The following is a 14,893-nucleotide window of genomic DNA, read 5'->3' as shown; positions in this document are numbered from 1 at the left end:
TTAATACAAAAATACTTGGAATAAAAAATTAAAACTTTTCATGGTAACAAAAATAGCGATAAAAACAGAGAATGTTGCAAAAAACCAATCTCCTTTATGCTTCAACCATCTGGCATCAAAATAATGGTTCTCCCGCTCACTCTGTGAGCATATGCTGCATTTTATTCAAAATGTTTAATGTTTTGATAAAAGAACTGTTTAAAGAACCCAATTCAAAAATCAAACTAAACAAATTTTCTTACACTATGAAATCGTCAGGGTTCAATAGATTTTTCAGGGATTTCAATATTTTTGGTTTTGAATAATCGAATATTGCTGTTAGAAATCTAGTGTAAATATTGGTGTTTTACTGCCGTATTCGACAGAAGCTATAATATTGAAAAAAAAACTAGAGTGACGGGTTAGAAGTTTTCATAAGTATACATGTGGCCACAAAAAGTGACATTGCAATCGGTAAAGGTCTTGATTTGAAAATACGAAATGTTTGAAAAAAGTAAATAACATTGCATTTAGATCTATGCAAATACAAACATGGACAAAATCTTTTCTTTATACTAATTCAAAATTCATTATACTGCAGTGTCATTTGTGTGGTTATAATTATAAGAGGTATTAAAATATACAAGTACACGTCTTGCAGCACAGGAAGGAACAAGACCTTTCAGTTAAAACTGAAAGGCGTATTTCAGTGACTTTTCAGTAGCCATTTAGCCACTGAATGAGTGACCATCCATAACTGAATGGCAGGTACATTTCAGTGACCTTTCAGCCACAATTCAGGTACCTTTCAGTCACCATTCAGCGGACACATTTCAGTTATCTTTCAGTTCCCTTTCCGTTCCCTTTCTCTCGTCTTTCAGTCACCTTTCAGTGAACTTTCAGTCGTAATACAACAACTTTTACATCGGCTTTTCATTAGTTTATTTAGTTTATCAGTTATTATTCCATAACAATTTAATAAGGTGATTCATATCTTTAATGAATGTATTTTTCAATCTGTAAGATGTTCAACTGTCTAAATTGTTTACTAAAATGTCAAATTGTGTTTATAGACTATAAAATTTATGTCTTTTAATTTTATTAATATAATAATTGAGAATTACAATTCAACTGTGATGTCATAAAATTAAAAATGATTATCGAATTTCTAATATGTTGTACAAAAATCGATTTACAAGAAAACATTTAAATATTTAAATGATAATAGATAATGATCCAATATTCGTATCACAGTTTCATTAACTGACATCGATTTGTTTTATTTTTTTCTGTAAAATCTCAGAATCAGTAAAAATATTTTCACAAGCTTATTCAATTTAATAAGTTGTTAAATAAATACACAATCAGTCAATCTGAAAAAAAAAATCGAGGATATCGGTCAACATACTTTTAATATAATTAAACGAGAAAAGAACTTTTACTTCTTTCTTTTTTGCCAGCTGTAATATAGTTTTTCTTTATTCTTATAGCCTTTTCCCCCTTTTATAAAATTCTTTAAAACTATTTGTACATTATACCTAATTGCACAAAACACTAAAATAAAATTTTACATAGCACAACTTGACGACATAATATGGGTGTACTCATATGTTTGAGAACCAAAAAAAAAAGTAAATGTAGATTGTGATAAACCAATGAAATATGAGCATTCAATTTTTATTCATAAAAAATAAAGACCTTACCAAAGTTTACATTTTTTTTTTGTCAGTAACCTTGAACTTGCCATAATGACCTTGAGTCAAGGTAATGACATATTTAGTTCACGACTATTTAAAAAACATTTTACTTTTTTGAGACAATTAAGAACCTTGAACTTGCTAAAATGACCTTGGGTCATGGTCGATACATAGGTTTACATCATATGCAATATTTTTGAAGAGTGTTCTCCGTTACAAGATCTAGATATGATCAGGAGTGGAATAAACAATTTTCATCAGCTATCTTAAAATTGATCAAATAACATTGTTTTAATACATATATAATATATATACACATTTACGCCCCTTTAGAACCCTATACAAAGCTCGACATTTTACCTTTCAATAGCCATCATAACATCTCTTAATTAAAAATATGCTGAGCATTTACAGGAATTTTTTCTTGACTTTGATACTGATAATGATATATTTAACATATTTATCCCTAACCTTTGATTTTCAGGGATACAATTTAAACTATATGTATTTAGCATATGTTTTGTTATTATTTTTCCATATTGTACATACAGTACCGACCGGACACAACCTAACACCAGAGCGAACCCAAAGCGCACCCCGGGTTCGCTTCCTGGGTTCGCTCGGGGTCCGCTGCGGGTCCGCTATCAGAAAATTTGGGATCGCTCTGGGTGCGCTTCGGGTTCGCTCTGCGTTCGCTCGGGGTCAGCTCTGGGTCCGCTAGAGCGAACCCGGCGTTCGCTTTCCGGGTTCGCTTTACGCACTCATGCGTGAAGCGGACCCCGCTTTAATCTTGCCGCCAGTAAGCCCCGCCCCTTGTATATTCCAAATACTGTACAGTAGTGAAATCGATCATTATTGTTTTTATGGCGATCGAAACATGTACATGTAAGTGACAATATGGAGATCGTTGATAAATTTTCAAGAATTTCACCGTACATTCGACGTAGAATTATCACTTTTATTTTTCTTAACTTACAAGCTAATCAATCTCGAAAGAAAAAGAAGAAAAAGAAGGTGTTAAATTTATTTTCGATGTATCGGATGGAGTGAAATTGATAAGAGTATCTTAATAAAAAAAATCTTTCAAATTCATTTGTTTACATTATTCATGCGATTTTTAATCAGTTGGAACTTCCAATTGTAATTGCAATTGCTAAATCGTAATTTAAATGTTTGAAAGACAACCAACTGAATTATGATCTTATCTATGAAATAGCTGAGACATACTGTACAATGTACACGATATTTAGCAGTTTATATTTAAGCTAAGTTGACGTCCATTACATGTATATGTAGGTCGTGATAATCACTAAAAATTCTCATACAGTGTAACTTGAGTTTCGTTTTACAGATCATTTATAATTTACTTCCATGCTATAAATCATTGTTTTATTAGGCGAGTTTAACGGAAGACTTATGAAAAAACAACAACAACAACAATCAAAAAACCAAAACAAACAAACAAACAAAAACTAATAACTGGTCCACTGATAAGAATATATTATTTTTTTTAAAGTTGTTTTCAAATACATGTTAATGATCACTTGAATAGTTTGTGTTCCTTACTGGTTCATGCCCCCCCCCCCCCCCCCGCCCCACTACATACATGTACATGTACATACTGGAGCGACATGTTAACAAACAAAATTCTAAATGTTTAAAAATGAATAAAAACAAGAAACTAAACAAACAAAACAAGAATTCAATAACTGTAAACTCGCATGATTACGTAAATGAAATAACGATAATAACGCCCGATGTTTGTTTGTTTTTTCCAATATTGTTTTATTTCGATGAGCCCCCCCCCCCCTCCTCTCCGTACTCGAAATAGTTTTCTATGGGCCGGTTGTAGCGATTTTAATTTCAAATAACATACAGTGTTCTCTCTCTCTCTCTCTCTCTCTCTCTCTCTCTCGCTCGCTCGTAAATCTATACTGATTTTCGGCATTCAGGTGGCAGCAAATTACATGAACATGTACTCCTCGTGCAATGTACCAAAGAACTATGACGTTTCCAAATTCAAAGGTCAAAAAAAAAAAAAATAATTGAATTTCTCATTGATAACGTGCCCAGACGAGGTACATGTAACTTAAAGGGCATCGAATGTAGGGGGTATATACTCAGGTATACCGTGACCATGGAGACAGTATACATCTACATCCGCAATATCTTCGAAACAGTTGGATGATTACCGACACATGATGACCTTGGCTTCACTTTTGAACTATAATTATTAAAGTGTTAAAATTAAATAATTATGACAATTACAAAGTTCAAATACAGGTACCTAGTATGTAACGAAAAAATATATGTACGTTTTCGTATTGAGGTATCTTTGCAAGTTCAATTTACTAATGTTGGAATTACGTGTATTTTTCATGCACAAGTACAAAACGTACCCGTCTAGTATATTTTTTATATCCATATAAAGTATTTCGAAAATTACATGTAGTACATGTAAGAGGTTCGTGAACATGTAAACCTGTATAATTATATATCGACACGAAGGAAAGTGATAAGCATTTTTTTTTGACTGACTTGCAGGTAGTTACAAAAATTCAAAAACATACAATGTAAGGTCTACATGTAGGATAATTAAAATTGACAAAATAATCTTTCCCTATATACATGTATTTAAATCAAGCTGTTTATTAAATTTTGGTAAAAGATTAATTTAAAAAAATCATAGTAGTTTAAAAAAATGAGATTTTTTTCTCCAATTTACGTATTGACATAATGCACATTTATACTGTACAATGTACATTTAATTTTTTTTCATGATCAATCATTAAGATCGATAATTTCGATGTTGATCTGGATACATTAAAAAGTGCATGTAAATTGAAATAATGAATAAACAATAATTAAATTAAAGCACTTGCATGTTCTTATACTGTATCTTGAGATAATAGAATTCTTTAATTTATCGAAGACCAGTTTTTTTTTAAGTAACAATTGTTATATAATTACCATTATTATCTTCTTTTTTTCTATTATGAATTAAAGTACTTATTGTCTGATAAATTTACACAATGTATATTTATATATTAATGGATTTTAAAAATATAAAGAAAATTAATATGTAACTATACATGTAACATGCTACCTGGATAATAAAAATATATAATGTATTAATATATTTTAAAATAAAAAAAATAATGAAAATAGATGTGTAAATATTGCATGTTGCCCGGAGAATTAAAATATATATAAATGTAAAATCATGTTTAAAAATCATATTAATAAAATTTTTACACTGTACATTCACACGCTTTGCTTGTACAATGTTTAGATTACAAACTGGCATGTTGACTGGTCGATACGCTGATGGTCACCGCATTTTATCACTTATCCTTATTGACAGACCTGATCGGCATGTTGATTGGTCGACGCGCTGATGAGTTAATCGCTAATCCTGATTGACAGCTTCGTTACGCAACACCGAACGCGCGTTCGCTTTCTGGGACCGCTACTGAATTTGGGGTTCGCTTTCAGCGTTCGCTCTTGGTCCGCTCTGGGTTCGCTGCGGGTTCGCTACGGGTGCGCTCCGGGTTCGCTCGGGGTCAGCACTAGCGGACCCCAAGCGGACCCGAAGCGAACCCAGAGAGCGAACCCGGGGTGCGCTCTGGGTTCGCTTTCTGTTAGGTTGTGTTTGGTCGGTACTGTATGTTGTGAATATAAAAAAAGTTGATCGTCATTTTGCTAGTAAGTTACCATTTTTGATTCTAGTATATGTTTGAGTTTAATAAGTTGAAGTCAAACGGAGCAGAATCATTCAGAGGAAAAGAGCGGACAAAAATTTAACATATTTAATTTACAGCGGGCTGTACAAGTCAGAATAATACCTTCAATATTTCAATTTCGTCTTCGTATGTCATCACCTCTTCTAACTTTCCATCACTTTACCCAAAGTAAGTATTTAACAGCTTCATTTTCTATAAAAAACAAAACTCTAAGAGAGTTTTTGTAACTGTGTTACCTTACTGTCTATTCTCTAAATGTCTCCCCTTCTGTAAATCACTAATATTGCGAAGTACAATGAATGAATTTCTTATTGGTGTCGTCATGCAGCCTAAATGTCTTATTTATTTGAAACCGGACTCTATGATAAAACAATTATGGACACTTTTGGTGGTGAATATTAGATAATGATTTCATATTCCCCAGAAAAATACCCGTATTTACCTCGGTTTCGACTCGATCATTATGGATATTTTTCTGGGTGTCTCTTCCAAAATTGTTATGTTCATTGCAACTGGGTCAGGGGCTCAGGTATTATGTTGGGACTCTATTCACCATATAGTGAAAATAAATAATGTTTTGAAAATCCTTTTCTGTGCTCCTGGCCTTGGCATCTAGCAGGTAAATAGAGTACAGTTGTAATTAGCAAGTTAAATTTTTGCCAGATTTGTGAAATTTGGACCACTGTATCAAGTGTTCTAGTGATGGACAGGGCTCTATTGATCTTGTTGTGAAATTTGTACCGAACGGAGAAAAAATTATTACCCTTTGCTATTCATCTATGATAATTGATCACTGTAAATAATGTAATTGAGAGGTCAATTGAATAAAAGAATAATAGAAGAAACTTAAATCCATAATAAAAAAAAAAATACTTTTATAGTTTTCAATAGTCAGGAAGATTTGTAAATGATACACAATTAAAAAGTGACACAAAAATACTTTATCTTTTTACAAAAAATATTCTGCAAACATGAAATATTAAGATAGGAAATTGGTACATTAGAACTGCTCAAGTACAACAGTTTTGTTTCGTTTGATCGCATCGTGATAATGATAAATGGTAGAGTAATAGCATTTGCAAGCAAATAGATCTATGATCTACTTCATTTTCTGTTACGAAGTACTATTTTGTTGATCTTTGCCCTTACTCTGAGGCGAGATACTATCAGGTTTGTTATATTTTATACTTCTTTGTATCCTTTATACTGTTGTATTATCCTTTGGTGTTTGTGTTTGTTTAGAAAACAACTGTATTATTTTTTAAAAACTCTTTCATATGGATATTAATTTTTGACTTTTTTTTATGAGAATGAAATATATGGAGATAACGAACAGTATTCAAGCCCAAAAGTCCATTTAACAATACAAAATAGGAGCAGAGCAAACACGGACCTCTAAACATCAGAGGTGGGATCAGGTGCCATGGAGGAGTGAGCATCCCCTGCCGACCGGTCACACCCGCCGTGTGCTCATTGTCATGATCGGGAAATAACGGAAAAATCCGTCGACAATTCAGTGTGTAAATAATGGCCTAACAATTAGTATGAAAAACATCAGTCAGCATTTGACTCAGTGATAAATTGTATTTGCTGACAAGGTCATTGTATCGACCATAGAACTTACGAAATGATGACTTTAAACGAGACAGCTGATATTCTTGTTTCATCAGCTTGTTTGTCAATAATTTACCTCGTTTAAGAAATTGTTCATACGTAGAGCATGCTCTTGCGTATCGAATCAACTGAGAGATATATACCCCGTATGCAGGTGATGAAGGTATATTGCTGCATAAGTAAGGGAAGTTGACGAGAAGTGATGAATCAAAGAAAAATCGAAATTATATATACATACATAGAGAGAGAGAGAGAGAGAGAGAGAGAGAGAGAGAGAGAGAGAGAGAGAACACAAAGAAATCCACTTTTTATTAGGATACCCACTTCCGAATAATTTATTTTTAAGAATATTATGACAAACCTGCATGGTAATTGCATTGAAAAGGCATCGGCAATATATTTTAAAAAATACTAAACATACCGAATTTTATTATCATTAGTTTTTTTCGACTGAAAAAAGAAGCGAAGTTTTTCAAAACTTAAACTTTTTTTTCAAATGTTTTGTTACACGAGAGTGTCGTAGCTTAGAGTAAAGTTGAACATTATACACGGTATGGACTATATTATAAAACGTAAAATGCAAGAATAAATTTAGATAATTGATGCATATAATTTGAACGATTTTTAAAGGAACTTTTACAAACTTTTATGTACAGTATATATATATAGATATATTGTGTTATTATTATTATTTTTAGTAAACTATTTTCCATTAATTTATTTTCCATTTATTTCCTTTTGAAGACTGAGAAAAATGGTGAACACTTGTTTTTTCTTCTTAATGATTTCTTTCCTTCTTTTGCTTTCTCTCTCTCTCTGAAACATAATTTAACAAATACACCTCCTTATCAAGAAGAGTTCCAATAAATTGGTCGTAACTTGCAAATCGTAAGCGCTACTCCTACATGTTTTGCAAAGTGCTCGTATACGTTCACGTTAGATAATAGTAAACGTAATCGTACTTTTATTATTTTCGATTTGTTAGTGAAACGGTCACCTTTAAAATCAACTCATACGTAAGTAGTTTGCCTCCATTTAGAAATAGATCGTAATCAAAACATAGTCTTGGGTACCAAATCAGCTGGGAGGCTTAAACATGTGCAATTTTATAACATGTCTGAAATTTAAATGTTAACAATCATAGGTGTTTCATTACGTTTAAATAGGGTAAGTTGATTGACGATAGAAAAGTTAAAATTGCTTCGTTTGTTTTGTTTAGTTGTTATTTTGCCAATAATGTCAATAGTCAATAAATCGTTCGAGATGAAACAGATGTGACAGTTTTTTTGTGTCTTTTGAGTTCACTTGAAAATATCGAGTTGACATATGAAAAACAAATATGTTAATCGATAAAATGTCCACAATATATCGGAGTCCACAAGAAGCGTTGTCTTCTTTTGATGTACATATAGGTGTTTCGAAAAATTCTGTTTCATAAGAGTATAAAACAAGTACGCGGCTAGGATAAGGCTGTCCGAAGAATGTCACAGTGTACCAGCCGCAGTAACTTCTCTGAACTACCTAGATATGACGTCATAATGGCATATGACGTCAAGTCACTGCAAATTTGAGCAGACATGACGGGGAAAGTGTCAGAACTTTTACATTCCTTTCACATCACATGTAGAATTTTTTTACTTTGATGTTTAATTCATGTGTTTGGATTGTTGTTTTAAGGTTGTTTTGATAGTGAATATTTGCAGTGTAATATCGTTATTACTTTTTCTTGTCTAACATGTACGTATTCAAACAATTACAAAATAAAAATGTGAAACGCTCCCCTTACGCGTCTGTAGACAGACTGAGAATTTATAAACCGTGTATATATTAGACTGGCACAAGTGAATAATAAGGATTAATTGAAGATATTCTGTGTGAATCTACTAGAGAAATATGTCCTCTAACTGAATTGTGCTGGGGGATTGTATGTAATTTATTCCGTTTTGTATAAATTGCGATGAAGAGTGGAAAATGACCCCTTGTATGTGGGTAAGTTGAATTTCTCGTGAAATATTTTCTTAAGAAATTAAATTCAGACTTGCCCCCAGCACTTTATATATACCCAAGAATACGTTTAATTGATTTATGTAACAAGCCGTTCACAATAATTTTGTTTTTCACTTGTGCCGATGCGATTTTTGTGCAACATTTAAGAAAATTTATAAGTGTCCGTCACGTGACCAACATAGTCATGTGACATCACAGAAATGCTTTTTTATAATGCCTTATTCAACTCTCTTTACAACTTAACTGTGTATGTATACATAGATTACAAATTGAAATCAAAACATAGCTCAAAATAAAATAGTATATATCTAATGCAAATTAAGCCTTCGGACAGCCTATACATAGCTGCGTAAGCTAATAAAGGAAATCACAATAGTTTCATTTGAATTCCAACAGCTTGTTGTACAGTGGTAAACTTGTGTAATCAGGATGCTGTGTAATCCAAAATCTTGTGTATTAAGACGAAACTTTAAGGCTCTTTGGGTAAATTCAATTGCTTGGAATGTTGTCTAACCTAAAATGTTGTCTTATCCAACCAACTTCTTTGGATCCATTAGTGTCCGCTTTATTCGATTTTACTATAATATGGTCTCAGTCTCTCAGAAGACTACCGATAGAAAAATGTAATTTTCATCTTTTAGTTATCATCAGAATGAAATATCTACGTGATTTATTTATTTTATGATGTGTCACTGAATGATTTTAACTTCAATTACATGTACATAATTTATTTTGTAGCTAGATTGAGATTGAATGCCGTTATACTTTTATACCAGTACCTCTGAGCCAAGGACTTGTCATTTCCTTCCAGTTTATCAATCTTGATTACGAAAGGAATTATTGTTATGACAAGATCATCTTAAAGGACGGTATTAAATGATGTCTATTTTCTATGCTAAGAAAATATTTTTGACCTCTGATGACATAATAATGTATAAACAACATGTACAATAAGATAGAGTTGTCTTGGTTTAGAAGAAAAATTATAAAGAAATAAAAAAAATTCCTCTCCTCAAAATTAGTACAATTTGAGAAATTAAAATACGAGCTTAATACTATTATAAAGGAGATTTTAATTCTTCCACATCAAGGGCGTCTTGACAGGAACAAGGCAAGAATTAAAATATACATGTGTATGGATACACCTTTATAAATTGAAATCATGAATAAAAAATTCAAAATGGATTTCATGTACAAGTAACGTTACATAGTAATGGGGATGGGTATCGCCAAAAATTTGGTATCACGATTTATCAAGATTTTTCCCCCTACAAATATCACGATACTATCGTGATATTTTACACATATTTTTGCTATAATTTTCAGTGAATTTCCATACTTTTCCTAAATATATAGTGTGAAAATATACTAAGTTCACTTCTTTTATTTGTATTAGTAAATATATTAATAAGACATGTTTGGGTGCTATGCCATTGTTTTACGGTTTTACAACATTTTTTTTTACAATTCATGTAATTGTTATTCAGGAGTTGAATCAAAAAATATTTTTGGAATTTTTAATAACGTATTTAATACCGGTATTTGTGTCTCTTTAACACAATACGTATCGCGCAATAAAAATCATGATATACCGTTATACCGATAAAATCGCACATCCCTAATGTAACTCACCTAGGTTGATTAAATTGTGATATATTTTATGGTTTATATCAACTCAATATCCTAGGTGACATGAATGGGAACACCATTGCTGAAATATGTAAGGGCTACGGACGAAATAACCCTGTTTTATCTCCAAATGAGACGTATAGAACCACGGGATCATTGTTTCTTCATTTCATATCTGACTCTCATTACACAGCGCGTGGGTTTAGAGCTAGCGTTCAACATGGTAAAATTATTAACTTTGAATCTATGAACTATGCAATACTGTTTTACACAATTTGTCATGAAAAAAATGTAGAAAAATTTAAATCAAATACGCCATGATTCTTCATCAGCAATATTCATGCTTATATCTTCATAAATGGTGATACCGAACTGCTCTTCTGATAAATAAAACAATAATAAAAACAATATTCTGAATTGCATTACATTCACATCAAACTCATCATCAGAAAACACAAAGAGCATCACTATAGTGACCACAGAGTCAACAACAACGAAAAGAACCACACAGTCAACAACAGCTGAATCAACTACTTTGTCAGCAACAACCAGTGAAGCAACAATATCACAAAGCATTACATCACCAATACCAACAATAACGGAACTCCCCACACTGCCAACAACATAAAAATCAACAACAACAGAGATCATAACACCCACAACATCTACTCCTACGTCTCAAGGTTAGATATTTTATCATGTTTGTCCTATTGTTTTTATCCTTTGTTCTTTTGTAGTTATTTATTCGAATTCGTTTCTCTCAAGGTGGGGATTGATAGGTTGTCACCAAAAAATCAAAACATTGAAATTTTCTGGGCTTTGTATGTGTGTTTGTGTTGAGTCTTTGTTGTATATATGTAAATGATATTAAAAAATCAAGGTAGGTGTTCGAACTACTTTTAGAGAAATTTGATGATTTGAACATGACCCCCATCATCCACTGAAGAACTCCAAAAATGGGGTAAAATGAGATAAGAAGAAGATACACAAAGGGTTATATTTTTTATTGTTATATTAATTATCATTTGTCATATACGAATTCAAACATCCATCAATAGGAAATAATATTTGACATCAATCTTAAATTAATAAAGCATTGTAAGCAAAATACAGAAGTTCATTTACTAAGATGCATGGTCAGATTTTGTTGAAATATTGATTATTCATTTAACACAGACTCACACTTCTACTTCCACTGTGAAAAAATTACGCATCAAAGAACAAGGTTCACTTAGGGCCTTTTTTGGCCCTGTGAATTTCAGAAAAAACTGAAACTGCTTGGTTTTGGTGACAATGCATTAAATATCATCTAGACCTTTGGTGACTGCGTATCTATAAAAAATGACGTAATTTTCTGGCTAGTCAATGCATATAACGTCATGAAATGCGTCATTTTCCTCATATTCTGAAAAATTCTACAAAAACAACCAATTTTTAAAGCTATTTTTTGATATTTAATATAGAGCGCAACCTCTGATCTAAAACATGCAAGTATTAAATGATAGAACTATTTCTGAGGATTACAAATCATGTTTCATTTTTTAGATCAGAGGGTGCGCTCATATTATTTCTCTTCTGTGAAAGTACTCAAATATACTTGTTTTCCTTAAAATTCAAGAACATTGCAATTCCATGAAGCCTGTTTTCCAATATCTTGGCTTTAAGGAGAAAAATTTCAATAGCAAATGAAAGCACTAAGTCTCAACTTTATCTTGATGTTTAAAATGGAACATAAAGTGTTAGTCAATAAATCGGTATCTACAGGGCCATTGTATGCATAAAGTGAACCTAGCTCTTTCTGGGTTTTTTTTAATAACATATAATAATTAGTCAATTAGTACCTTAATTTCAGGAAAAATTATACTACAAAATGGGGTATAGTTTCAACCTGGCGATAGTTTATAATCTTACACCCTGCCCCCTTCCTTTATAAATGATGCACTTTTCAAGAATAGCCTTCGGCCTCAGGATGTATCACTACTGTAACTAAAAAGCACTGAGAATCTAACAAAACCCTGAGGAAGTACTGAGGTGTACTGAGAAAACCCTGAGTGGTACTGAGCCTGGTACTGAGTAAACTGAGGTAGTCCTGAGTAGCACTGAGGTTTTCACTGTGGACACTGAGGACATACTGAGAGGCACTGAGTGAGGTTTACTCTGTTGGTACTGAGGGGGTACTGAGGGATACTGAGGTGGCTCTGAGGGCACTGAGCTGATACTGAGTAGCCCTGAGGTTTAATACTGTGGCTACTGAGGTAATCCTGAGACACTCTGAGGTCTTAGTTTTTTAAAAATAAGATTGTGTTGTAGTATTATTTCAATTTAGATTTAAGTAAACTATTGAAAATAATAATTTCCTTAAATAAAAACCACAATTATTAAGAATCAAGTGACCTAACCATGTCTAGGTTTTGCATTTCTATGCAGAAATAAGTAGAGCTTACTAAAAATAGAGGAATTGTGTTACATGTGATTTGAATATCTATTCTTCAGAAGAGCCAGTAGTATCTGAATATTTAAAGTGAAAAAATGGAATGAATCCTCTAAAATATTAATGGTTTCATTTCCGACATTTTAAAGTTAATTTCTCCGACTTTAATTATAAAGTACCTTCCTGGCAATAAAAACAGAATAAAAGACTTAATAGACTAAATCATCAATATCCAATATAATTTTGACATAAACATGTTATTCGGTTGACATTGAGTTTAGTTGGGGAAAACCGCGTGTTTATTTAACTCAAGCAAAACCTTTAATTAGGCTGCATTTATATACCGTGTATTGTAATATTTTTATTCGGAAAACATGGTTTAAAATAAGTGTAAAATTATTTTTTTAAGGTAATATTTACTTTTTGTTTAAGTTTATTCCCACATAAATTTCTGGAAAGGTACAAATTGTCAGAAATGAAAATAATAATTGCCGTAAAAGCAGTGTAAAATCCCGGAAATAAAATGCAGCGAACAAAAACTCAAGAAAATGTAGAGGATTATTATCATTAAATTTTAAATAAAATCTAAAATTGTGAAAAGGGATTCAATGTCAAGAAATAAAAGAAGTAAGCAGCTACCAAAAAACTAATGCACTTTTGTGCACACTTAAAAAATAATATTTTAGCATGGCTTCTATTTTGAGTGGCAAGTGTTACAAAATATCTAAAGTGCTGGGTATGTGAATGGTAATAACATGACATCTGCATATCACAATTATAGCATGAAAATTGTTTAATACCATCCAATATCATGTTTCAGTTTAGTTTTAATTTAAAAAATCTTTTCCAGTAAGATTAATATATAGTAAAAGGCCTCGGAGGGGGGATGTAAGTTATCGTAATTACAACAAATCTGATTTACTTGATAATTTGCATTCAAAGTTTGCGTAAAATTTAAATGTTTCTTCGGCATAAAATTATACAAATGATTTAAAAATACTTCTACTAAAATTCCTTTTTATAATGAAAACAATGATTTAAGCAGCTTCATTATAAGGGCGCTGAAAGTTGGGGACAAAGATTAAAGTAAAGTAATGAGTAAACTAAAGTAGTTTAATTCTTTCCGGGTGCCGAACGCAGCCGGAAATAAGCTAACGGACAGTCAGTGATGCACGGTAGCAGGGAAAGGGCTATATAGGTGTCGCCTAAAATACACAAAGACAGAGGTTATTTACATGTAATTACGCAACATAGAAATTCAGAGTGTACACAGAATTTACAAGTTGACTTCCGAGGTAGCCATTTCTCTGAATTGATCCTACCTGTCAATTTTAGGCGATTTGAGGCATTGTGAAGTTCATAGTCGTTTTTAATTTTTCTACAATGATATTTTATAAGATGACTGCAATATTCAATAATTAAAAGATTAAATAGAGAAAAAAAAAAATGCACAATTAAACGAAATATTTGTGGGTATATAGAATTAGAATGCTTAGGAAGATTTTTTAAATAAAAATTACGCACGCGGACACGTACTTTAAATGTTCAAAACTAAAGTCAAGTGAAACTACCCAAGAAAAAACAATCACACAGAAAGCAAGGATCAATGCCCTGACAGAATATAAATGATCAGTAAGTTTAAAATCAGTCTGATGGAATTATATTTAAATTCACCAATTCTTTTATTTAGTATAAATTAAAATGATTTATCTCATGAGAGAAAGACGGGTGTGTGTGCGTGTGTGTGTGTGTGTGGGGGGGGGGGGGAGGGTTGCAGGATTTAACTTGCAACT

This window comes from Saccostrea echinata, unplaced genomic scaffold, assembly GCF_033153115.1.
Source record: "Saccostrea echinata isolate AGI-Se365-2 ecotype Australia unplaced genomic scaffold, CSIRO_AGI_Sech_v1 ptg000035l, whole genome shotgun sequence".
NCBI lineage: Eukaryota > Metazoa > Mollusca > Bivalvia > Ostreida > Ostreidae > Saccostrea > Saccostrea echinata.
Note: the sequence above shows the minus strand (reverse complement) of the source record.